The sequence below is a fragment of the Dasypus novemcinctus genome, chromosome X, assembly GCF_030445035.2.
Source record: "Dasypus novemcinctus isolate mDasNov1 chromosome X, mDasNov1.1.hap2, whole genome shotgun sequence".
NCBI lineage: Eukaryota > Metazoa > Chordata > Mammalia > Cingulata > Dasypodidae > Dasypus > Dasypus novemcinctus.
Window position 1 is genome coordinate 43,755,581 of NC_080704.1, and position 10,417 is coordinate 43,765,997.

Sequence of the window (10,417 nt, forward strand, 5' to 3'; positions counted from 1 at the left end):
ATGCAACAAAAAGAGACACAGATTCCTGTGCCACTGACAACAACAGAAGCGGAGAAAGAACACACAGCAAAATGGACACAGAGAACAGACAACTGGGGGTGGGGGGAAGGGGAGAGAAATAAATAAAACTAAATCTTTTTAAAAAAAAACTGAAAGAGATGTAAGCCACAGACTCTCAGGAGGAGTACTTACGGAAACCCAAAGTCAAGAAGTGAGGCAAAAACAACAGGATTGTGGAACTGAAAAAGGACTTTAAGTAAAAACTGAGATCTGAATAAAATAGGGACTTTAGTTAATATTAAGCTGCCCAGAGAGAGATAGAGAATGAGATAATAGAATGAAATAGTTTAACATATATTTAATAAAGTTTCAGAAAGAATAGAATGCAGAGAGGTAATATTCAAAGTAATAAGGCTGAGAATTTTCCATAATTGACAAAAGGCTTAATTCATCAGATTTAGAAATAGCAACAAATATAAAGCAGGATAAATGAAACCCATATGGACACATCAGAATGAAATTACCAAACACCAAAGGCAAATAGAAGACCTTAAAAACAATTCAAGGAAAAGACAATACCAATGAAAGGAAAGACAAGTAGACTCACAGTAGACTTCTCAACAACAAAACTGAAAGACAGAAGACAACAGAATCATGCTTTCAAAGTACTGAGAGAAAATAACTGGCTACCTAGCTTTATAAATCTAGAAAAATTCTCTTATAAAACATAGTAGAATAAAAACTATTTTTAAACAAGAATAAAATATTTCACCACTAACTGACACTCTTTGAAAGAGTAATGTCTGTATCCCAATAAAAAAAATTGATCCTAGGAGGAAGGACTAAGATGCAAAAAGGAATGATAATGAAAGAAATTTATAAGCATGTGGTGTAATCTAAAAAAAGTTTACTCTACAAAACAATAATATTGATTGTCTGGAAGGGACAGACATTAAACTTTAATATATGGAAGACAAAAGGGGGGCTATGACATGGTATGAGTTGACATATTCTGAGGTTTGTACATTGTTCAAAGAAGGAGAGTAGAAAGAGTGGTTAACATTTGACTTCAAACTAAACTTGCATGTTGTACCCAATATCTTCCATTTTCACATCCAGAACGAATCATTACCCTTCTCTATCCTGATATACATCCCAAAAGGCTGGTATCTATGGATTATATCAACTGATATCATTGCCAAGTAGCTTCTGGATGGGTTTGGCTAATGTTGAATCCTGGAAGAAATATGAGAGAGAGAACAAGGGAGGAGAGGGAGGTATTAGCTCTCTTGCTCCCTCCCTGAAGAGCCATGAGAGGATGGCTGGGTCCCTTTATATAATACTCCTGTCAAGACACTAGCTCTGCCCAAATAACTCTTCTGATTTCTTAATGGCTCTCTCCTCTCACCCGTTCTTGTCTAAAAGTGGTAGTGCCCTACTTCCCATTATTATCAGTCCTCAATACTGCAATAATCCTTGTAGTTTCTTTACACACTGCCCGTTTTTTTGTAAATAGTCTTTTAATTAAATTCTCCTTTAATTTCCTATTGATGTGTACCAAGTGTTTCTCACCAGAACCTAGACTAATACATATTTTTTACAGTTAAGGGAGCCATAGGAATAGAAATAGAACATAAAACTCCAACTCATTAAAAGGAAGAAAAGAAAATAAAGAAAATTTGATGATTCTTTTTTAAAAAGTCAAAAAGGAGGATAAAAGAGGCATAGGAAAAGTACTATATATAAGAAGCACAAATAAAAATGGTAGAAATAAATCCAACTATACCCAGGATCAAAATACATAAATAATAAATTCCTTATTTAAAACAGAGGTAATTCATATTGGAAAGAGAATTGAATGTTGAAACAATTAAAGATATTATTGATATTTTTGAAATATGGCTATAAAATGTGTTTCAAAACAAACTCAATTTTTTTAAAAAGAATTTTATATGGTAACAAAAATTGTAGAATTATAATACCAATATGGGTCAATATCCCATGAATAAATAAATAATATTCAGAAAATAAGAGGATGAACTGGAAGCAGACAGAGGCATTATCCAATAGGAGTTCAGCATAGACCCTGAGAACCAGGCTGACAAAGTTTGAATCTGACCTCTGCCACTTACTAGCTGTGTGACATTGAGATAATTTTTTTTGTTTTGTTTTTTAGATTGTTTCTTTTTAGGAAGTACCAGGAATCAAACCCAAGACCTGGTACATGGGAAGCAGGCGCTCAACCACATGAGTTACATCTGCTCCCTCTAAATATTTTTTCCTCTGTCTTTATTTTTTTTTAATGTTACATTCAAAAAATGTAAGAGATCCCCATATATCCCCACTCCCCTCACCCAACTCCTCTCACATCAACAACCTCTTTCATCATCGTGGGATGTTCATTGCATTTGGTGAACACATTTTGGAGCACTGCTGCACCACATGGAGAATGGTTTACGTTGTAGTTTACACTCTCCCCAAATCCACCCAGTGGGCCATGGCAGAACGTACAATGTCCAGCATCTGTCCCTGCAGTACCCGCCCCCAGATAATGCCAAGTCCTGAAAATGCCCCCACATCATATCTCTTCTTCCCTCTCCCTACCCTCAGCAGCTACCGTGGCCACTTTCTCCACATCAATGCTACAGTTTCTTCCCTTACTAATCACAGTAGTTCCCCAGCAGAACACCAGTAAGTCCACTCTAATCCATACTCTATTCCTCCAGCCTATGGACACTGGGATGGTTATGTGCACTCAACCTCTATATTGAGAGGGGGCTTAGATTCCACATGAATGATAGATGCAATTCTCCTGCTTGCAGTTGTAGGCACTCTTGGCTCCCTGGTGTGGTGGTTAACTTCTTTACCTCCCTTTAGCTGGCCAGGGTAAGTCCAATAATCCAGAGGGTAGGCGTTGCTAGTCTGCTAAGGCTGTCACATGGACAGTCCAGAGATTCAGGTCTCCTGAGTATACATCAACCCCAGTGCCAACCATAGATCCAGTAAAAGTGACAGAAGAGGCATGTGTAGAAAGGTCGTATCTGAGTCCAACTCCATCACATTCAGGAACACAAACTCCAGAGTAGGGCCAACTGACATGACACTGAACTTCAGAGCCATCTTCCATGACCATAGAACTTGTGGGTCTCTGTAGCCCTCAGGAGAACCAGTACATGGGGTTATATCTACTTTGGCTGTTTCTGAGACTCTGCTGAGGTGTGCGTAAGCGTGACCCCTCTGATGACCTCCCAAGTCTTTTTTGGAGACTCATACCCTATAAACTCACTTGTCCTTTCCATTTCCCCCTTTTATTCAAGGTCAAAAAGCAGATTTTAACAGCTGATATTACATGTAGGCTGAGATATTCTGCTGAGATAATGTGTTTAATTTCAATGAGCCTCAGTTTTTTTATCTGTAAAATGAAGATAATGTAAGACCCACATTACAGTTTTGAAGATTAATGAGTTAATATAGGTAAAACGCTTAGAATAGTGTCTGGCACATAGTAAACACTATGGAAGTATTAGCTATTATTATGCTAAGTTTTCTGCTGTACTTTAAAGAGAGTAAGAAGTTGTCATTTAAGTCCCATTCATTATTATTAAAGAAATACTGATTCAAACATAAAGTTGATAAACTTAAAAGTAACCACTAATACAGTTTCTAAAGTGTGTCTGTTTTCCAAATCACTACCAAAGATAAAGTCAAGAGCAGATAAATTTTATAAATGTGGAAAAAAACTATATATAAATCTTGAAGAAATGGAGAAATAGTTAGAAAAATGTTAAACTACCCAAATTAAAAGCAGGAAACCTGACTAGACCAATAACTATATGAGGATTTCTTAAAGCTCAAAGAATTATCTATTAAAGTTTCCAGGGCTAGCTGTTTGGTAGAAAAGTTAATTCAAACTTCAAGGATTATATAATCATCATGTTCTACCATTTACCCCCAGTGTAGACATCATTGGAAAACTAGTCAATTTTTAAAATAAAGTTGATCTAACTCCAATATCAATCTTGAAACAATTACACAAAATTCAATATATGAAAAAATGGCAAATACAATTCAAAAGTACATTGAGGGGGAAACCAAGATGGTGGCAGAGTAAGTAGCTCCAATAGTCAGCTCATCCTACAGGGCAGTTAGTAATCACCCAGAGCTATCTAAAGAACCTGTTTGGGGATCCCAGCAGACCAGAAGAGTATCCTGCAACATTCTTGGAAGTATGGAAGGAGGAGACTGCCCATATGCAGAGAAGATTTATAAGTAGAGCACTCCATGCCATGGAGGCTGGTGGCCACAGCCACCTTAGGAGCTATTCTATGGCTGGAATTGGAAACTCCATTTCCTAAAAACAGGGGAGGAAGACAGTGTGGCACTGACTTCAGCTAATGATTAGCGAATTCAGCGGGCTAAATTATAGTAGTAAGAACAGCTAAAGTGTGAAACTATCCAAGTCAGAAAGTGACCAGGAGCCACCATTTTAACTCTGCCCCCAGACAAGAGGCAGTGGGGTGGACTGAAAATCACAGTGCGGATAAGAACTGGCTTCTTTTCTCCCAGATTGGATTACAGCTCTAGCCTAAACCCCAGACCCAGCTCCAACAGGAAGGAAGCTGGGGGGACCTGCACCACCACCTCGAGGAACTGCAAGCCACACCACAGAAGCCAGTGCCCATCCTATTCTGGAAGTGCAAGCCACCTCAGAAGCTATTTCATGGCTGGAGTTAGAAGCTCCATTTCCCATAAACGAGGGAGGAAGAGAAGGTTGTCCACTGATTTCAGCAACTGATTAGCAGACTAAAGTATAATCCTGGCTGGCTAAAGTATAATCCTAGGAACAGCTAGGGTTTGAACCAGTCCAAGTTGTAACAATGCAGATGGCCACCATTTTGACTCTGCCCCCAGCATGAAGGGAAGCTGGGCTAACTGAAAATCACAGTGAACTTAGGGACTGGCTTCCTTTTTTTTAAAGATATATTTTATTTATTTCTCTCCACCCACTCATTGTTTGCACTTGCTGTGACTGTTCATCTTCCTTGTTTCCTTAGGAGGAACTGGGAACCGAACCTGGGACTGCTGATGTGGGACGGAAGTGCTCAGTCGCTTGAGCCACCTCCGCTCCCTGCTTTGTTGAATCTCTCATTATGTTTTCCTCGTGTCTCTTATTGAGTCAGCTTATGGTGCCTGCCCATCATGCAAGCTGGCTGTCTTCTTTAGGAGGCACTGGGAACCAAACCAGGGACCTCCCATGTGGTATGCAGGAGCCCTTTCGTTTGAGTCACATCTGCTTCCCGGGACTGGCTTCTTTACACCAAGGTTGGACTGCAGCCCTAGCCTAGGGTCCAGCCCCACATCCAGCAGGGAGAAAGCAGATGGAACCTGCACCAGGCTCTCCAGGCAACTGCAGGTGCTTTCAGCTGGCACAGACTAAATAGTCAATGACCTGGGACTGCATCCCCACACCCTAATAGGACAGGAGAGGAGCTAGGTTTCTTGGTCTCTCAAGGCCACTGCAGGCATTTTTAGCCCACATGAACTGGTTTGTTGAGCACCTTCAAGTCCATCCCTACCTCTGAATCCCCATGGGATAGGACAGGGCTGGTATTCCCTCAGCCCCTCAGGGCAACTGCAGGCACTTTTGGCCTACACAAACTCAACCATTGGGCACCTGTGGCTCCACCCCCATCCCCAATAGGACAAGAGACAGATTGTGTTTACCCAGCCTTTCTGCTGTTGCTTTTGGCCCACACAGCCTGGACTGCTGGGTACTTGTGGATCCACCCTCATCCCCCCAGTAGGAAAGGAGGGGGCTGATGTTTCCACAGTCTTTCCAGTCAATGGCAGACACTTTTGGCCTATATGAACTGAACTGTTGGATGCCTATGCGTTCACCACCCCCAATAAGATAGGAGGGTTCTGATGTCTCCATAGCTTCTCTCGATAATGGCATGTATTTTCAGCCTATAGCGACTGAACTGTTGGGTACCTATGGATCCAATCCCACATCCTAATAGGATAGGAGGGGTCTGGTGTTTCCTCAGCTTCTCCAGGCAATGGTGGGTGCTTTCAGCCTACAGGCACTGAACTGTTGGGTGTTAGTGGTTCCATTCCCACCCCTGAAAGGGCAGAAGGGACAGTACTCCCTCAGCCTCTCAGGGCAAATGCAGTCATATTTAACCCACATGAATTAGATTCTTGGGCACTCCAGAGGGTCCATCCCCACTCCCAGCAGGGAAGGGATCTGATGCTACTTCAGGTTACCTGGGCAACTGTGGTCATTTTGGACCCAAATAGCATAGATTGCTGCCTACAACTATAGCTCTATCCCTGCCCAAAATAGGGAGGAAGGGGTGCGAAGCTTCACCGGTCTCTCCAGACAACTACAGACAGTCTTGTCCTATACAACTTGGATTATTTTACATGGCTGCAACTCTGTCCCTACCCCTGACAGAGGAGAAAGGTGGGAGAAGCTTCATCAATTCCTGGGGCAACATAGGGAGCTTCAGCTCCATAGCTTACAGCATCAACTACACCCTCGACTCCTACTACATAACCAGCAAGGGAGAAAAGTCAAGAAAGCCCTAAACTAAAGGGAGAAATTGCACCCAGAATAAATATATCTAGTAAGCCAGATGCAAAGACACCAACAAAAAATTACAATCCATACCAAGAAACAGGAAGATATGGCTCAGTCAAAGGAACAAGATAAGCCTGCAAATGACATAAAGGAGTTGAGACAACTAATCATAAGTATTCAAACAAATCTCCTTAATAAATTCAAAGAGATGGCTAAAGAGATTAGGGATATTAAGAAGACACTGGGGGAGCACAAAGAAGAACTTGAAAGCATACATAGAAAAATAGCAGACCTTATGGGAATTAAAGCTGCAATAAATGAAATAAAAAATACACTAGAGGCATATAATAGCAGACTTGAGGAAGCAGAAGAAAGGATCAGTGAGTCTGAAGACATGACCTCTGAAAATGAACATACAAAAGAAAAGAATGGGGAAAATTGAACAGTGTCTCAGGGAACTAAATGACAGCAAGCTCCATGCAAATATACATGTCATGGGTGTCCCAAAAGGAGTAGAGAAGGGAAAAGGGGCAGAAGGAATATTTGAAGAAATAATGGTACAAAATTTCCCAATCTTATTGAAGGACACAGATATCCATGTCCAAGAAGCACAATGTACTCCCATCCAAATAAATCTGAATAGACCAACTCCGAGATGCATACTAATCAGAATGTCAAATGCCAAAGGCCAAGAGAATTCTGAGAGCACCAAGAGAAAAGCAATGCATAATATAGAAAGGATAACTAATAAGATTAAATTTTTAAAAAAAGATTAAATGCTGGTTTCTTATCAGAAACCATGAAGGCAAGAAGGCAATGGTATGATATATTTAACATACTGTAAGAGAAAAACTTCCAACCAAGAATTTTATATCTGGCAAGATTATCTTTCAAAAATGAGGGCAAGTTTAGAATATTCACAGATAAACAGAAACTGAGAGAGTTTATAACAAGAACTGGCTCTGAAGGAAATACTAAATGGAGTGTTACAGGCTGAAAAGAAAAGACAGGAGAGAGAGGTTTGGAAGAGAGTCTAGAAATGATGATCATATCAGTAACAGTAACTAAAAGTGTCAAAAGTGTGGTGAAAATAAAATGATAGATAAAACCTAAAGATCAAAATGGATGAAATAAGAACTGCCTTTACAGTAATAACATTGAATGTCAATGGATTAAACTCCCCAATCAAAAGATATGGACTGGCAGAATGGATAAGAAAATATGAGCTACCTATATGGTAAGATAGTCTGTAAGACTCATCTTAGACCCAAGAATATCAATAGATTTAAAGTGAAAGGAGGGGAGGGGGCAAGATGGCGGCTGAGTGAACATCCCTGTTAGAGTCTTCTGCAGGGAATCGGCTGGGCGGCGTTGGAGACTCTTTGGGACCGGATTGTTTCGGGATTTTTGCTGGTCCGGAGGTGTCTGGACATCGATTTGGAGGGAAGGTAACAGAGAGGATTCGTCTGTGAAATATACACGGAGATCCCAGCTACCTGTAGAGGACTCCCTTCTTGGGTAGGCGGAGACGAGGCATCTAGCCCCGCTCGGTGGGGCTGAGCCAGGCCGGGCCGCGCTGCGCCGGCAGTGAGCGGGGCCGGGCGGGGCCGAGCCAGGCCGAGCCGGGCCGCGGTAGCGTTTGGAGCCGGGCGGGGCCGGTGCAGGCCCCGGCTGCGGGCCGCGGTAGCGCTTGGAGCCGGGCGGGGCCGGTGCAGGCCCCGGCTGCGGGCCGCGGTAGCGCTTGGAGCCGGGCGGGGCCGGTGCAGGCCCCGGCTGCGGGCCGCGGTAGCGCTTGGAGCCGGGCGGGGCCGGTGGAGGCCCCGGCTGCGGGCCGCGGTAGCGCTTGGAGCCGGGCGGGGCCGGTGCAGGCCCCGGCTGCGGGCCGCGGTAGCGCTTGGAGCCGGGCGGGGCCGGTTCAGGCCCCGGCTGCGGGCCGCGGTAGCGTTTGGAGCCGGGCGGGCCCGGGTCAGGCCGCGGCGGGTACGGAGCCGGGCAGGGCCGGTCCAGGCCACGGTGGCGGGAGGTGGACGCCGGAGCCGGCTGGGCCGCTGTAGCGAGCAGAGCTGGGCGGAGCCAGGCCAGGCCAAGGCGGCGTGAGGAGCCGGGCAGAGCCGGTCCAAGCCTCCGCGGCGGGCGGAGCCGGGCCTGCGGAGGGGTTTCTGTTTTTTTTTGTTTGTTTGTTTGTTTGTTTGTTTGTTGTATTTTTTTTTTTTTAATTTTACTTAATTTTTTTTTTTTTTTTTTTTTGAGCATCTGCAGTACTGGGGAGTTCGTGGGCCCTGGGCGGCCTATTGGGGGTTTGTGGGAAGGGAGGTGCTTGCAGACCCATTTGGGCAGACAGACGGGGGGGTTTTAGGGCAAAGCGGGGGGAAGTTGTTGTTTTAGATAGTGTTGCAATTGTGACACGTGTGTACCTGTATCTCTCTTCTCCCTATCCGTTCCCCACCGTTTGCCCATCCTCTTTTTCTTTCTTCCTTTCTTCTTGCCTTTCTTTTTTCTTTATTATAATTAGTTTGTTTTTTGTTTTTTTTTTTTTTTTCGGTTTTCTCTTTCCCTCTTGTCCCTCATCTTCCACTTATTTTTACTTTAATTCAAGTATACAATAGGTGCTACAGGGAACACCTCACATTTGCTGGGTTTTCCCATCCTCCACTGCCTCATTTCTGTGTGAACTGATTTAGGCTACCTACACTATACCCCTTCCCCTGCATCTTGATATCCACTATCATCTACTGTCTCTCCTATATTCCACCCCCCACCTCCCGTTCTTCGATCCACAAAGTGTCTAACTCTTAATTTCTAATACCTTTGTTCTGTTTTCTGTCTATTATCCACTCTTGAAACTATTACCTTTCTTTTCTTTTTCCCTCTCTCATGAAAACAATAGCTGTGTAGTTCATACCATATTCCTCCCAAATTCAGTCATCAACTTCATAAAAGGTACTCTACCTACAGCTATAACTCTATACAATCTACATGAATCTAACCTCCATCCTTCCAGATCTCATATTCCTGCTTTATTAACATACATCACCAATACAACTTTACACTTTTCCCTTGCTTACACAATTGCCTTTCCCCAACACTAATACTTTCCTCTAAAGTGAACTTAACCAACAACAAGTAACTAGAATAAGAAGAAAAAAGTGACAAAGAGAAGATATAACACCTGTGCAAAAATAACAACTAATTAACCTCCAAGAGCAGACAAAGAAGCTAAGGAACTGATTAAATTCGTCAAAATAAAGAGATGACCAGAAAGCAACAAAAATCTATGAACCAAACCAATAATCAGGAAAACATGGCTGAATCCAATCAACAAACCAATAATCACGAAGGGGAGCAAAACTTGGCACAAGCAATGAAAGATCTCAGAACATTTATCACCGACAAATTTGATGCAGTAATGAAAGAGGTTAACAACATGAAGACATCACTTGGAGGGGAAATTGCAGACATACGCAAAAACATAACAGATATGATGGGAATGAACACCACAGTTCAAGAAATCAAAAATACACTTGCAGCAAATATCAGCAGACTAGAAGAGACAGAGCAGAGAATTAGTGATGTGGAAGACAGTACATCAGAAATCAAACAGATAGTAGAAGGGGTCAATAAGAAGATAGAAAAAATCCAATTAGGATTTAGGGACCTGAATGACAATGCAAAACGCTCAAACATACGTATTATAGGCATTCCAGAAGGTGAAGAGAAGGGAAAGGGGTCAGAAAGAATGTTGCAGGAAATAATGACTGAAAACTTCCCAAATCTACTGAAAGAGACAGATGTACATATCCAAGAAGCACAGCGCACTCCACAAGTCATAAACCC